Genomic DNA, 9154 nt, shown 5'->3' with positions numbered 1-9154 from the left:
GCACCTGAAGGGGGGGTGTCGGGGGTGACAGGGGTAGGGTGTCGTGGGACTCAGCCCCTAACCTGCGGGATCCGACGCTGTCTCTGGGTGGATGGTGCCAGAATTGAGTTAAATTGTAGGACACCCGGCTGGTGTTGCGGAGGATTGCTTGCGGTGGGGACCAAAGCCCCCACGTGCGGTGACGGAAGCATCAGGGCCAAGTGTTCTGAGCGGTGAGGGAGACAGGAGGAGGGCTGGGTGGGTTTTCTAACGCACACCTTATCGCAAAGTTTCACTGCCCTGCTTCACTCCGCTTACCCCGCGATCACCATTTTTATCGGTTTCTGATCGATCACTCCAGGGCTCGTATCTTTTGCAAATATAAATAAACACGCACATATTCCTATTTTTACCTTTTATTGCACCAAAGACAGCACACTGCCTACTGCACCCAGCTTTATCCACTTGACAGTGTGTCTGGAGACGGCTCCTCACCGCTCCCTGGAGGGGGGAGGATGGGCCCAGGACGGGGGAGCCCAGCCGGCTGGAAGGGGGCCAAGCGCTGAAGGCCCAGAGCTTCTAGGGGAGCTGGTCGTTGGAAGGCAGGGCCGGGAAGGATACAGGCTGTGCTCCAAGGTCGATCCCAGCCGGCCTGAAACATCTCACGGTTCAGATGCGGTTTCCTCATCTGTGTGGGACTGTGGGACGATGGAGTGGGTTGAATAGGGTTCCCCCAAACTCACATCCGCCTGGAACATCGCAATGTGACCTTATAGGGAAATAGGTCTTTGCAGACGTAATCAAGCGGAGGTGAGGTCCTAGCGGTGAGCGTGGGCCCTAACTCCGACGGCTGGTGTCTTTATAAGAGGAGGACTCACAGACACACAGGGAAGAGGCCAGGTGGCGATGGAGGCAGGGACTGAGGTGATGTGACCCAAGCCTGAGAACATCACGGCTGACGTGTGGGGCCCACACTCCAGCCTCCAGAACGCTGAGTGAGGGTGTCCCTTGTTGGCTCACTTAGGTCCTGCGGCCCAGCCCCGTGACAGAGACGGGCTCGTCTCTGAGGTCACTTTCTGCTCTGGACCCAGAGGACTATTCCAAATTAAGTGGCACTTGAATCCCAGAAACAGGCATCCGGAGCCCTGCGCCCACGGAGGCCGCCCGGCACAATCCTCTCCCTCAACGCAGCTAATCAGTCAGGCAAGAACAGCGACTGTAAACAGACATTAAAATATTCCCAATTACGTATGCATCTCCCGGGCAAAATTACATTTCCATAAACGCTGCAGAAACGGCTCAGAGAATGTGACCAGCGGGGCCAGCCTGGGAAGCAGGGTGGGGACACCCACCAGACCCAGGCCCGCCCGGCCAGCCCCAGCCCCTCCCAGACCCTCGGTACCTCTGTGCTGGTGGGATGGACATTCCGTCCCGGGGTCCCCGTCACCCCAGACTCAGCCGTTCAAGGCCGGACTCACCTTGTCTCCCCGGAGCCTCACGCACTCTTCCCAACGGTGGGCCAAAGTCCCCTCCGTGTGCGCGTTCCTCTGGGTCAGCCCCGAGGCCGCCTCGGACACCCGCCTTCGGCTCGTCGAGCCACCAACACCACTACTGCCGTGGGAAGGTTGCTCACCGCCCCGCCCTCGCCCTGCTTGATCGCACACCTGCCCCCTGCGTCCACTGGCTCTGGACACCCTGGGGATTCAGCCCCGGGCCTGCAGGCGTGTGCTGTCACCCAGGCACGCGTGGCCCTCTGTCCACGGGAGTCACGGAACTAGCCTGGACAGGGTCCGTGTCAGCAGCCGGCCCAGCGCATCTGGTCGCTGCCAATGGAGGAGCTGGAGAGAGGAAAGGCCCTTCTCCCGCGCTGGACGCTGCCTGGTGCATCACGGTCCCTGAGTGGAGCCGGAGGAGGCGAGCTGCCGGGGGGGGGGTTCTGCCCCCCACCCCCAGGCGCAGAAACCTAGGAGCGCTATTTCCCGCCAGCAGGATGGGCCCTGGCCGGCGAGGGGCACCGGCCACCTACTCCATTTGCCCACACACGTTCGGTCTGCTCGCCTGTGGCTGGCTCCCTCCTAGATGTCCCCAGAGGTGCGTGGCTGGGGGAGTTGGGGGAGGGGAGACACGTGGGGGTGTGCGTCTAGAGGACGAGCGGTGCCCTTCCCTGCAGGGGCTCGCAGACCTGCCCAGGTCGTCACCACTCTCACGGGAATTCTTGGGACTCGTGGTTTGGACATATTTTATGCTGCTGTTGGTTCTAGTTATTGATTCTTTGATAGCGGTCCGTTCTGGTTGCTTGCAAGGATTCTCTAGGAACCCGCTCAGCGGGGCCAGGGGAAGTGGCAGTCTGTCCACGCTCAGGGCCCCACGTGGCCGCAGCGAAGGAGGGAGCGGAAAGACTCTGGGTGTAGAGAAGGCGCCAGCAAACCCACTTCTCCCCCAGGATGGCCAGACGTTGGGAGCCTGCCCTGCCCCTTCTCAGAGCCCACCCTCCACCCAGTTCACCCCGCGCTGGGCTCAGTTGACAGCTTCTTCCCCCGATGCAGCTTCTGCAAATCAGTCTGTGAGGTCTTTTCCAGGCCCTAGAGATCTCCCCAGAGAGTTCCAGAGAGTTCTAGGGCCCCAGCATTCCCCACATGGCCCCAGCATTCCCCACATGGTCGGGTTCAAGGTGAAAACTCAGGGTACAGCAGACAGTCCCCTTGGGTTTTTTGCTTGAACGCTTTCTCTTTTCAGAATCCCCGTTCTCTGGGCCTTGAACCCAGACCTTTCTTTTCAGAGAGAGTGTTTTTGCCCTCTACGATCTGGGCCTGGGTTTGCCTTTGCCACATGCCTCCCCCAGGGCATGCTGCCTCCCCAGGCCACGCTGCCTCCCCAGGCCACGCTGCCCCCCCCAGGCCACGCTGCCCCTCCAGGCCGCGCTGCCCCCCCAGGCTGTGCTGCCCCCCCAGGCTGCGCTGTCCCCCCAGGCCGTGCTGCCCCCCCCAGGCCACATTGCCCCCCCCCCCACCATGCTGCCTCCCCCAGGTGACCACAGGCTGGGTCCGGCCTCTCCCATCTCACACCATGTGTGGGCAGGTATGAAGCTCTGGGGGTCATGTGTTTACCTCTAGTAAGGTGAGGGCATGATGAGATGGGCGGTGGTTCATCTCTCTGCAGCCGAAGCCTGACTTCTTTGTTGCTCTCTGACGTCACCAGGACCCGCCCCTGTGCTGCCTGCTGTATGCTCTGCAGGCTCTCCCCGGACCCATTGCTGGCCCACCGGCCTGACCCTCGGGGAGATGTGGCAGGTGCTGGGGGTGGGGAGAGGGAAGCCGGGAGGCTCAGACTGAGACTGCCCTGACGACACGGCGATCTGTCTACCAAGCTCTGTGATGGGCAGTGGCGGGGGATGGGGAGACAGCTGCGGAGGAAAGAAAACTCATCCTCTGCCTCTGCCGGGGTCCCATCTAGCAGGGAGGTGAGATGATCACTCAGGGGGCGATGATGCCAGTGCCATAAACACAGCTGCCCCAGTGGTGGAGCCTGTCAGCAGCAGGGTTCGGATTTTTGGAGGCCAGGCCAGTGTGGGCAGTTCCAGAAGGAGCCCAGGGAGGAGGTGAGTTTGCACATGTATGTGCCCAAACCCGAGATCCCCTTCCCCGCTTTTAAGAGCCAGGAAGGCTCTATCTTCCCGGTACCTTACCGTTGCTTTGCTCCCCGTAAGCGTCTAGAGAACCCCGTTTCAATACATTGAGAATTACACTGTTCAGTTGCACAGAAGATTCCTTTGGTTACAAGGGACGGGCCCCAGGCGAAGCTCGTTTCAGGAACGAAGAGTTTTCTGGTTCACTCGACAGGAGAGTGTACAAGGCAGCTAACTTTTAGGCACGGCCGCAGCTCAAAGACACCACCGGGCAGCATCTTACTCAGACTCTAACCTTGATTTCACTTGCCTTTGCTCTCGGGTGAAGGTGGCCCCAGAGCTCTAGGCCTAGGGGGTCCTCAGGACTCCCCACTTGGAGGACCAGGGTCATTCTGCCTTCACCATTCCAGCAAAACCCTGAGCGTCGTTTTGATTGTTTGGACTTGGGTCACCACGGGCATCCCTTAACTGGTTTCTGGGGGTAGGGGCGTGCAGTTCTCTCTTTGGCTGGCCTTGGGTCGCGTGACTGCGGCCAGCCCATGTGACCACTCTGGGGATGGCGAGGCTGTAAGCCAGCAACAGAAGCCATCATGAGGGTAAAGCTTGGGCAAGGAAATTTCACTAAAGGGAAGCAAAGGGATTTTGTTCCCAAGACGAAGAGGAAATTGTATCTGGGAAGTTGAAAGCACCAGTGCTTGGCAGTCCGGGGAGAGATTTCCTGCCTCCACTCCCAGCTGATAGTGCCCCTCGGGGCCCTTACACCTCATGTCGGGAGCACCCCGACTTTCTCATGCCTGGTGGGGCGGGGGTCACCCAGAGGTCACAGTGCTAGGGACACAGTAGGTTCTCCACAAACGTGTGGGGCGCAGAAGCATCCAGTAGGCACTTGCAACCAGGCAAATCATGAATCCTCCTGTCTCGTAGCATCCGGGTCGCGTCCCTCACTTTGCGGAGGGTCCCTGTGTGGGCGTGAGACAGGTGGACGGAGGCAGAGGGGCGTGAGCAGGTCAGCCCTCAAAGGGCCATTCCCGCCCCTCCTGCGGGGGTGCGGTGCCCTCTGGGGGCCTAGCCCCGGAGACCCCCAGGATGCGAGTTATCTAAAACACTTCCCCCTCTCCGCTCACATCAGTTGCAGGTCAGGATCCGTTTGACGCTAATGGAAAATCTGCCGTGTGACTTGTGGAGCGGCCCGGGCCATCGGGCGTGTGACAGTGAACAGGCCAGGCTGAGCTGCGACTCCCCAGAGAGGGCTGGGAGGGGGCACACTCGGGCCCGTCACTCCCACGAGGTTGGCCTTCGGGCTCCGGGACGAGGGCCACGGCTCTCTCGGGAGAACACGGAAGGCGGTGGCAGGCAGGCCCTCCTGGCTTGGAGGGGGTCAGCCCTCGGCTGGCCCGGGCTTGGCCTGGCCGGTGGGAATGATCCCAGAATTCCAGGCATTTGCCCCGGGAACAGCTGCAGGGACAGCCTGGGGCCTCAGTGCTCCGCCCCCACCCCAGAGCCCCCTCCCCTCCCCCAGCCTGTCCACGCTCAGCTGCTCGGGGAAACCTGGCAGCAGGAGGTGCTGGGAGATGTGAGATCCGAGGAGGGAAAAACCTGTTTCTCAGCCAGCCCTTCAAACGGAAACCAGTCCTCAAACCCTGAGAGCTGGGGCTTTCTTCTTTGCAGAGCTGTCTGCTTTCTGGGTTGCCAGGGGCCTGGCTGGGGCTGGAAATAGAAATGCATTCCGTGCATTCATTCACTTAGCAAATATTTACTAAGCACCTCCCATGGGCCGGGCCTGGGCCAGGCGCTGCGTCCTCTCCTCCCCCTCATCGTATGTCGGCGAGCAAAACAGACAGACCTGGGCCTGTATGGAATTAGTGCCCGCGTGTGGGACGACAGGAAAAAAGCAAAAAAGAGAACACGGGCCTAAAGTAGTAGATTCAAAGGCGCTAAGTGCTGAGGAAAAAGCAGGGCAGGCCGAGCGGGGCGGCCTGGGGCCCGTGGTCGCCCTTCTGCTCAGGCTGGTGCAGCGAGGCCGCGCGGGGGCTGTGAGCGGAGGGGAGACCCCTCGGCGCGTGTTCTCAGGCTCCGTCGGCCGCCGCGTGGACGACAGATGGTGGCGGGGGCGGCAGGGAACCCAGTGGGAGGGTGTTGCGTGATCCAGGGGTGATCCGGCGAGGCGGTCGAGGGGGCAGACGCCGGTGCGGGGTTTCCCGCGAACGAGCAGACCTTGGATCGGGTCCGCGACGACGTCCGTGGGGGATGCTGTAGGGGTGGGAGGCGGGAAGGGGCATCGCTCAGCCTACCAGAGGCTGGAGAGGCAGGTCCACCCGTCCGGGGTGTTGGGGGCAGGCATCGGGAGTCCCGGGGACGCTTCGCGGTTGGGACGGACACGTGTAGGTCTGAGACCTCCGCCACAGTCATGCAGCGCCACACTCTGTCCCTAGAGAGCCGGCCCCCAGGCGTGGGACAGGGCGCGACACCTTCTCTGGGCCGGGCCTGGCCCCTCCAAGCCCCTTCAAGAGCCCCCCACTGCCACGTGGGGACAGGGTCTCAGAGCGATGTTGCTTCTGTGGTCTGTGCGTGCGGGCGCGTGTTTGGGTTGGTTTAAAAAGTGACCGAGGGAACTCATGTGGAAAGAACCCAAGGTCAGGAAGGGCTCTGCCATGTGGACTTGGAGTGTGAGAGCCCAGCGCCCGGGGCCTCAGCGGGGGGGGGGGGGGGGGGGGGGGGGGGAGCAGCGTGCCGCAGCAGGGGGAAGGCTTGGACGCCCAGCCGGTGGCTGGCACGCTCTTCCCCGCGACTCACAGACCCACGTCCCTGCCGTGGGCGGAGAAGCTACTCATTGACCAGGAGGAGGGTGGAGGAGGGAGGCCGGAGGGGGTGGAGGGCGTGAAGAGGAAGTCAACATTGTCCGAGTGGGTGGGCATCTGGGGCGGGAGGAACCCTGTGGGGAGGACGGCATCCCCACCCCGGGAGACCGCTTCCTGCGAACGGCCTGCGGGAACCTTGGGAAGTAAGTAACCCGAATAAGAGGGCACAGGGGCCTCCACAGGTGTGACCGGTGCTCAGTGGCTCAGGGAGGGTCAAGGATGCGTCGATGGCCACCGTGAACGGGGGCTAGGTGGTGGGTTCACGGCCAACAGGACTATCCTGGCCAGGTGGTCGGGCCGGGCGGCCCTCACTCTGCCCGGGCAACCCGCCTGGACGGCCGCGGACGGGACGCGAGGTGACCGGTGTGGGGCTTCGAAAGGAAATCGACGCCGGACTCGTGACCTGACCGCAGCTAGCAACGTGCCGTGAGATGGCCCCGGACTCTAGAGGGGGGCTTACCTCGTCTCCGGCGCTGGGAACGTCATCATCACCGCCGTCGGCACAACCTCCGCGTCCTCCATCGTCACCTTCACCACCACCACATTAACGTCGTCAAATGTCTCCCGTTTGGGGGGTAATGACCGGCTATTTGCTCCCCCCAGGTACCCTCTTATCCGAGACAGGAACCCCCGTTCTTTCCACCCCAAGCTCTGCCCCGGGGAGCTGCCCGGCGGGTGGGTGACTTTGCCCACCTGACTCCCTCACCCTCTAGCTTCCGGCCGGGAGTTTCGGCCAAGCAGGAAGAGTAGAGGACGTCATACAAAGGAAAGCGTGTGGGGAGGGCTACGTTTTCTCCTTCACCCCCCGTGAGGAGAGGAGCTGCCATCAGGCCTGAGGCCCTGGCCCTCGCTCGGTAACAAACATCCTTCCCGGACCCCTTCGGCCTGGGGGTGGTCACAGCTGCCCCCCTCACGGGTCCACTGATGCTGCGGCGGCTCTGGTGGTTTCCCTCAACCCTGGCAGCACCTCCCAAAATGCTCTTTTCATGAACAAGCCTCTTTTCTCCCATAAGCGGGCCATCTGTTTCCTGCCTATTCTGAGAGACGCCCGCCTCGTGGCGTGCCAGGCGCCTCACATGCGGTCCCAGCGGCACCTGTACAAAGCCCCCAGCAAAGCATCTGGCAGCACCCGTGCCTGGGGCATCTGGGCTGAGTTCAGGGACACAGCCTGCCCCAGGGGGCCCCGGGGGCCTGGGAGACAGGCAGGGCCTCAGCCAGACGGAGCAGAGTCCAATTCCAGAAGCTGAGGTGGCGAGCAGGTGGGAGGGAGCCTGTTGGAATCAGGCCTGGGTGCAACGGGGATTTGCCCACGCCTGGGGGAGATCCAGAGTGGCCCCTGGAGCCTGGCCCGGCTGCCCCCGGGGTGCTGGGAGGCCCTGCTGGGTGGGGGGGGGGGAGGTGGTGGCGGGAAAGACAGACCCCTCTCGGTGGGGATACCGCGCCTCCCGCAACAGCGCTGGGTGGGGAGGTGCCAAGCCGCTCCTCTCTCCTCTGGGCTAAGGCCTCTCTCTCCGCTGACTTCCCTTCCTGCCCCTCTTCCCCTTTGCTCCCCCTGCCCCACCCAGGTCTGTGCTCCCTGAGGAGCTCCCGTTTTTCCCTCTCCTGCCACCAGGCCTCTGGCTCTGCCGCCAGCGGTCATGACCCTCGAAGGAGAGCCAGCCCTTGGCACAGGGTCACCAAGCCCAGTCCTCAGCCTCTCCTGTCCCCTGGAGTCTGGATGGCGGCCTAGAGGGGGCCGTCCGGCCCAGCCCATCTGGGGGTCTGCAGGAGTGGGACACGCTCTTTGCACATGTGGGACTTTGTCGTTTATCTGGGCCTGGCTCTTTCCCAGAGGGTCTTCATTCCTGAGCCTCGGGGACAACGGACTTATCAGAGTAGGGCCTCTGGCTCCCGGAGGAGGTGCGGTCTCAGGAAAGGCTGAAAACTGGCCTCACCAAACAGGTGAGGCCGTGGAGCCCATGCAGGCGGGAGAGGGGCTGACCGGGGTCAGGACTCTGTTCCCCTTCCTCTGGGCTCCAGGCCTCTTCCCCGGCCACCAGGCCCTGTTGGTTTCCTTCCAGGTCTGACCCTCGATGTAACTGTTACCCTCCCCAAGGCCCCTGCCGCCAAGCCTCCCCTCCCCCTCCTTCCTCTTTCTCTCCTTGGTGACGATAGTGACAGCACTAACCGAGAGCCCTGGCACCTGCTGGCCACCAGACCCGTGTAGCATTTGGGGGTGGCTCCCTTTCCTTGAGCACACCCCCCCACCGTGGAGGTCATGAATTAATGCCCCAGAGGGAGAGGTCCCAAGTACCCACGACAAAGCCACCGTGTCCCCAGAATCTCATGTTTTTACTTAAAGCAAAATTCATTCACATATGGTTTTCTCCTCGGTACAGATTGACACTTTACGATAAGTGCTCCCAGAAGGCTTTGCTCACCCCGCCCCAGAGCCTCCTGAGCTGAGCTTCCTGCTCTCAGAAGTTGCTGATGGCTCAAGGCATCGATGTCAGGGTGACCGAGTGACAGCGTGTCACCCGGCGGGCAGGCAGGGGAGCCAGACTCCGAGTCTGGTCTTGGCCAGCACAGGGCAGGGTGGGGACCCGGCTTCCCGAACAAAGGCCTGTTTACCAGGGCAGGAGGATGCCGGCCTCGGGCAAGCCAGGCCCTGCGGGATCCACCCACGGACTCACAATGGGCAGCTTGTGTCCCA

At 62.4% G+C, this 9154-nt stretch overlaps 1 long non-coding RNA gene across 2 annotated transcripts; it reads right to left on the bottom strand.

Moving 5' to 3' along the window:
- Positions 1-379: 379 nt before the first annotated feature.
- LOC122491123 lies at positions 380-6218 on the bottom strand. 2 transcript variants are annotated; one of them, XR_006299285.1, is made up of 4 exons: positions 4729-6214; positions 3665-4563; positions 3087-3272; positions 380-1195 (listed from the first exon to the last, which is right to left on the bottom strand). It is a non-coding gene; the product is annotated as an uncharacterized LOC122491123 (long non-coding RNA). The 2 variants fall into 2 exon arrangements; XR_006299284.1 differs by having other exon boundaries at positions 3087-4563; positions 4729-6218.
- Positions 6219-9154: the final 2936 nt, after the last annotated feature.

This window comes from Prionailurus bengalensis, chromosome C2, assembly GCF_016509475.1.
Source record: "Prionailurus bengalensis isolate Pbe53 chromosome C2, Fcat_Pben_1.1_paternal_pri, whole genome shotgun sequence".
Taxonomy (NCBI): domain Eukaryota; kingdom Metazoa; phylum Chordata; class Mammalia; order Carnivora; family Felidae; genus Prionailurus; species Prionailurus bengalensis.
This window is presented reverse-complemented; position numbering and strand designations above follow the sequence as displayed.